We start from the raw sequence: 6,749 nt of genomic DNA, 5'->3' as shown, positions 1-6,749 counted from the left end.
GTAACCCTCCGGCACTCCGGTTTTCTCCGAAATCACCCGGAACACTTCTGGTGTCCAAGTATAGTCGTCCAATATATCAATCTTTATGTCTCGACCATTTCGAGACTCCTCGTCATGTCCGTGATCACATCCGGGACTCCGAACAACCTTCAGCACATTAAAACTTATAAACTCATAATAAAATTGTCATCATAATGTTAAGCGTGCGGACCCTACGGGTTCGAGAACTATGTAGACATGACCTAGAACTGTTTCCGGTCAATAACCAATAGCGGAACCTGGATGTTCATATTGGATCCTACATATTCTACGAAGATCTTTATCGGTCAAACCGCATAACAACATACGTTGTTCCCTTTGTCATCGGTATGTTATTTGCCCGAGATTCGATCGTCGGTATCTCAATACCTAGTTCAATCTCATTACCGGCAAGTCTCTTTACTCGTTAAGTAATGCATCATTTCGTAACCAACTCAATGGCCACATTGCTTGCAAGGCTTATAGTGATGTGCATTACCGAGAGGGCCCAGAGATACCTCTCCGACAATCGGAGTGACAAATCCTAATCTCAAAATACGCCAACTCAACGTGTACCTTCGGAGACACCTATAGAGCTCCTTTATAATCACCCAGTTACGTTGTGACGTTTGGTAGCACACAAAGTGTTCTTCCAGTAAACGGGAGTTGCATAATCTCATAGTTGTAGGAACTTTGTATAAGTCATGAAGAAAGCAATAGCAACATACAAAACGATCAAGTGCTAGGCTAACGGAATGTGTCAAGTCAATCACATCATTCTCCTAATGATGTGATCCCGTTAATTAAATGACAACACATGTCTATGGTTAGGAAACATAACCATCTTTGATTAATGAGCTAGTCAAGTAGAGGCATACTACTGACAGTAAGTTTGTCTATGTATTCACACATGTATCATGTTTCCGGTTAATACAATTCTAGCATGAATAATAAACATTCATCATGATATAAGGAAATAAATAATAACTTTATTATTGCCTCTAGGGCATATTTCCTTCAGTCTCCCACTTGCACTAGAGTCAATAATCTAGTTCACATCGCCATGTGATTTAACACCAATATTCACATCTGTATGTGATTAATACCCAATAGTTCACATCATCATGTGATCAACACCCAAAGGGTTTACTAGAGTCAATAATCTAGTTCACATCGCTATGTGATCAACACCCAAAGAGTACTAAGGTATGATCATGTTTTGCTTGTGAGAGAAGTTTAGTCAACGGGTGTGTCACATTCAGAGCCGTATATATTTTGCAAATATTCTATCTCTTCAATGCTCCGCATGGAGCTACTCTAGCTAATTGCTCCCACTTTCAATATGTATCCAGATTGAGTCTTAGAGTCATCTGGATCAGTGTAAAAGCTTGCATCGTTGTAACTTTTTACGACGGGCTCTTTTATCACCTCCATAATCGAGAAACATCTCCTTAGTCCTCACTAAGGATATTCTTGACCGATGTCTAGTGATCTACTCTTAGATCAAAATTGTATTCCTTTCTCAAACTCAGAGCAAGGTATACAATAGGTCTGGTTCACAACATAGCATACTTTATAGAACCTATGACTAAGGCATAGGGAATGACTTTTCATTCTTTTTCTATTTTCTGCCATGGTCGGGTCTTGAGTCTTACTCAACTTCACACCATTGCATCACAGGCAAGAACTCCTTCTTTGACTGTTTCATTTTGAACTATTTCAAAATTTATCAAGGTATGTACTCATTGAAAAATATTATCAAGTGTCTTGATCTATCTATATAGATCTTGATGCTCAATGTGTAAGCAGCTTCACCGAGGTCTTGCTTTGAAAAACTCTTATTCAAGTATCCTTTCATGCTATCTAGAATTTCTATATCATTTCCAATCAACAGAGCTCCCATTCACTTTCTTGTAAATACAGGCTTCTCAAAAAGTCTGTATAAAACCATATGCTTTGATCAACTTATCAAAGCATATATTCCAACTCTGAGAGGCTTGCACCAGTCCATAAATGGATCACTGGAGCTTGCACACTTTGTTAGCACCTTTAGGATTGACAAAACCTTCTGGTTGCATCATATACAACTCTTCCTTAATAAATACATTAAGGAATGCAGTTTTGACATCCTTTTGCCAGATTTCATAAAATGTGGCAATTGCTAACCTGATTTGGACAGACTTAAGCATCGATACGAGTGAGAAAATCTCATTGTATTCAACACCTTGAACTTGTCGAAAAACCTTTCACAACAAGTCGAGCTTTGTAGATAGTAACACTACTATCAGTGTCCGTCTTCCTCTTGAAGATCCATTTATTTTCTATGGCTTGCCGATCATCGGGCAAGTCAATCAAAGTCCACACTTTGTTTTCATACATGGATCCCATCTCAGATTTCATGGCCTCCAGCCATTTTGCGGAATCTGGGCTCATCATCGCTTCCTCATAGTTCGTAGATTCATCATGGTCTAGTTACATGACTTCCAGAATAGGATTACCGTACAACACTGGTGCAGACCGTACTCTGGAAAACCTACGAGGTTATGTAGTAACTTGATCTGAAGTTTCATGATCATCATCATTAGCTTCCTCACTAATTGGTGTAGGAATCACTGGAACTGATTTCTGTGATGAACTACTTTCCAATAAGGGAGCAGGTACAATTACCTCATCAAGTTCTACTTTCCTCCCACTCACTTCTTTCGAGAGAAACTTCTTCTCTAGAAAGGATCCATCTTAGCAACGAATAACTTGCCTTCGGATCTGTGATAGAAGGTGTACCAATAGTTTCCTCTTAGGTATCCTATGAAGAAGCACTTCTCCGATTTGGGTTTGAGCTTATCAGATTGAAAACTTTTTCATACAAGCATCGTAGCCCCAAACTTTTAAGAAACGACAACTTTGGTGTCTTGCCAAACCACAGTTCATAAGGCGTCATCTCAACGGATTTTGATGGTGCCCTTTTTAAAGTGAATGCAACTGTCTCTAATGCATAACCCCAAAAACGATAGTGGTAAACCAATAAGAGACATCATAGATCGCACAATATCCAATAAAGTGTGGTTACGACGTTCGTACACACCATAACGTTGTGGTGTTTCATGTGGTGTGAGCTGTGAAACTATTCCACATTGTTTTATATGAAGGCCAAACTCGTAACTCAAATATTCTTCTCCACGATCAGATCGTAGAAACTCTATTTGCTTGTTACGATGATTCTCCACTTCACTCTGAAATTCTTTGAACTTTTCAAATATTTCAGACTTGTGTTTCATTAAGTAGATATACTCATATCTGCTCAATTCATCTTGTGAAGGTTAGAAAATAACGATACCCGCCACGAGCATCAACACTCATTGGACCGCATACATTGGTATGTATTATTTCCAATAAGTCACTAGCTCGTTCCATTGTTCTGGAGAATGGAGTTTTAGTCATCTTGCCCAAAAGGCACGGTTCGCAAGCATCAAATGATTCATAACCAAGAGATTCCAAAAATCCATCTTTATGGAGTTTCTTCATGCGCTTTACACCGATATGACCCAAACGGCAGTGCCACAAATAAGTTGCACTATCATTATCAACTTTGCATCTTTTGGCATCAATATTATGAATATGTGTATCACTATGATCGAGATCCAATAAACTATTTTCATTGGGTGTATGACCATCGAAGGCTTTATTCATGTAAACAGAATAACAATTATTCTGTGACTTTAAATGAATAATCATATTGCAATAAACATGATCAAATCATATTCATGCTCAACGCAAACGCCAAATAACATTTATTTAGGTTCAATACTAATCCCAAAAGTATAGGGAGTGTGCAATGATGATCATATCAATCTTGGAACCACTTCCAAAACACATCGTCACTTCACCCTCAACAAGTCTCTGTTTATTCTCTAACTCCTGTTTCAAGTCACTATTTTTTAGCAACCAAACAAGTATCAAATACTCAGGGGCTACTATAAACACTAGTAAGGTACACATCGATAACCTGTATATCAAATATACCCTTGTTCACTCTGCCATCCTTCTTATCCACCAAATATTCAGGGTATTTCCGTTTCCAGTGACCATTTCCTTTGCAGTGTAAGCACTCAGTTTTAGGCTTTGGTTCAACTTTGGGCTTCTTCGTGGGAGTGACAACTTGCTTGTCATTCTACTTGAAGTTCCCCTTTCTTTCCCTTTGCCCTTTTCTTGAAACTAGTGATCTTGTCAACCATCAACACTTGATGCTCTTTCTTGATTTCTACCTTCGTTGATTTCAACATCACGTAGAGCTCGGGAATCGTTTACGTCATCCCTTGCATACTATAGTTCATCACAAAGTTCTACTAACTTGGTGATGGTGACTAGAGAACTCTGTCAATCACTATCTTATCTAGAAGATTAACTCCCACTTCATTCAAGCGATTGTAGTACTCAGACAATCTAAGTACTTGCTCACTAGTTGAGCAATTCTCCTCCATCTTTTAGGCGAAGTATTTGTCAGAGGTCTCATACCTCTTGACACGGGCATGAGTCTGAAATACCAATTTCATCTCTTGAAATGACGTTTCAAAAACGTTTTTGTAGTCCCGATTCTAAGCCATAAAGCATGATGCACAAAACTATCAAGTAGTCATCATATTGAGCTAGCCAAACGTTCATAACGTCTGCATCTGCTCCTGCAATAGGTCTGTCACCTAGCGGTGCATTAAGGACATAATTCTTATGTGCAGCAATGAGGATAAACCTCAGATCACGGATCCAATGCGCATCATTGCTACTAACATCTTTCAACACAATTTTCTCTAGGAACATATCAAAATAAACATATGAAAGCAACAACGCAAGCTATTGATCTACAACATAATTTGCAGAATACTACCAGGACTAAGTTCATGATAAAATAAAGTTCAATTAATCATGTTACTAAAGAACTCTCACTTAGATAGACATCCCTCTAATCCTCTAAGTGATTACGTGATCCATATCAACTACACCATGTCCGATCATCATGTGAGATGGAGTAGTTTCAACGGTGAACATCACTATGTTGATCATATCTACTATATGATTCACGCTCGACCTTTTGGTATCCGTGTTCCAAGGCCATATCTGTATATGCTAGGCTTGTCAAGTTTAACCTGAGTATTCCGCGTCTGCAACTGTTTTGCACCCGTTGTATTTGAACATAGAGCCTATCACACCCGATCATCACGTGGTGTCTCAGCACGAAGAACTTTCGCAACGGTGCATACTCAGGGAGAACACTTCTTGATAATTAGTGGGAGATCATCTTAAAATGCTACCATCAATTAAAGCAAGATAAGATGCATAAAAGATAAACATCACATGCAATCAATATAAGTGATATGATATGGCCATCATCATCTTGTGCTTGTGATCTCCATCTCCGAAGCACCGTCGTGATCACCATCGTCACCAGTGCGACACCTTTGATATCCATCATGGCATCATTGTCGTTACACCATCTATTGCTTCTGTGACTATCGCTACCGCTTAGTGATAAAGTAAAGCAATTACAGGGCGCTTGCATTTCATACAATAAAGCGACAACCATATGGCTCCTGCCAGTTGCCGATAACTTTGGTTACAAAACATGATCATCCCATACAATAAAATATAGCATCACGTCTTGACCATATCACATCACAACATGCCCTGCAAAAAGAAGTTAGACGTCCTCTACTTTGTTGTTGCAAGTTTTACGTGGCTGCTACGGGCTGAGCAAGAACCGTTCTTACCTACGCATCAAAACCACAATGATAGTTCGTCAAGTTAGTGTTGTTTTAACCTTCGCAAGGACCGGGCGTAGCCACACTCGGTTCAACTAAAGTTGGAGAAACAGACACCCGCTAGTCACCTGTGTGCAAAGCACGGCGGTAAAACCAGTCTCGCGTAAGCGTACGCGTAATGTCGGTCTGGGCCGCTTCATCCAACAATACCGCTGAACCAAAGTATGACATGCTGGTAAGCAGTATGACTTATATCGCTCACAACTCACTTGTGTTCTACTCGTGCATATAACATCTACGCATAAAACCTGGCTCGGATGCCACTGTTGAGGAACGTAGTAATTTTAAAAAAAATCCTACGCACACGCAAGATCATGGTGATGTATAGTAATGAGAGGGGAGAGTGTTGTCCACATACCCTTGTAGACCGAGAGCGGAAGCGTTATGATAACGCGGTTGATGTAGTCGTACGTCTTCACGATCCGACCGATCCAAGTACCGAACGTACGGCACCTCCGAGTTCAGCACACGTTCAGCTCGATGACGATCCCCGGACTCCGATCCAGCAGGGTGTCAGGGGTGAGTTCCGTCAGCACGACGGCGTGGTGACGATCTTGATGTTCTACCATCGCAGGGATTCGCCTAAGCACCGCTACAATATTATCGAGGACCATGGTGGAGGGGGCACCGCACACGGCTAAGAGATTAAGAGATCAATTGTTGTGTGTCTAGAGGTGCCCCCCTCCTCCGTATATAAAAGGGGGAGGAGGAGGTGGGCGGCCAAGGGGGTGGCGCGCCCTAGGAAGGGGAAACCTACTCCAAGTAGGTTTGACCCTCCCTTTCCTAGTCCAAGAAGGAGGGGGGAGGAAGGAGTGGGAGAGGGGAAAGGCAAGGCCCCCCCTTCCTTGTCCTATACGGACTCAAGGGGAGGGGGAGCGCCTCTTGCCCTGGACGGCCCCTCGCTCTCTCCACTAGGGCCCA

This window comes from Triticum dicoccoides, chromosome 3B (assembly GCF_002162155.2).
Source record: "Triticum dicoccoides isolate Atlit2015 ecotype Zavitan chromosome 3B, WEW_v2.0, whole genome shotgun sequence".
Lineage (NCBI taxonomy): Eukaryota > Viridiplantae > Streptophyta > Magnoliopsida > Poales > Poaceae > Triticum > Triticum dicoccoides.
The sequence above is the reverse complement of the archived record's forward strand: the minus strand, read 5'-3'. Positions refer to the sequence as shown.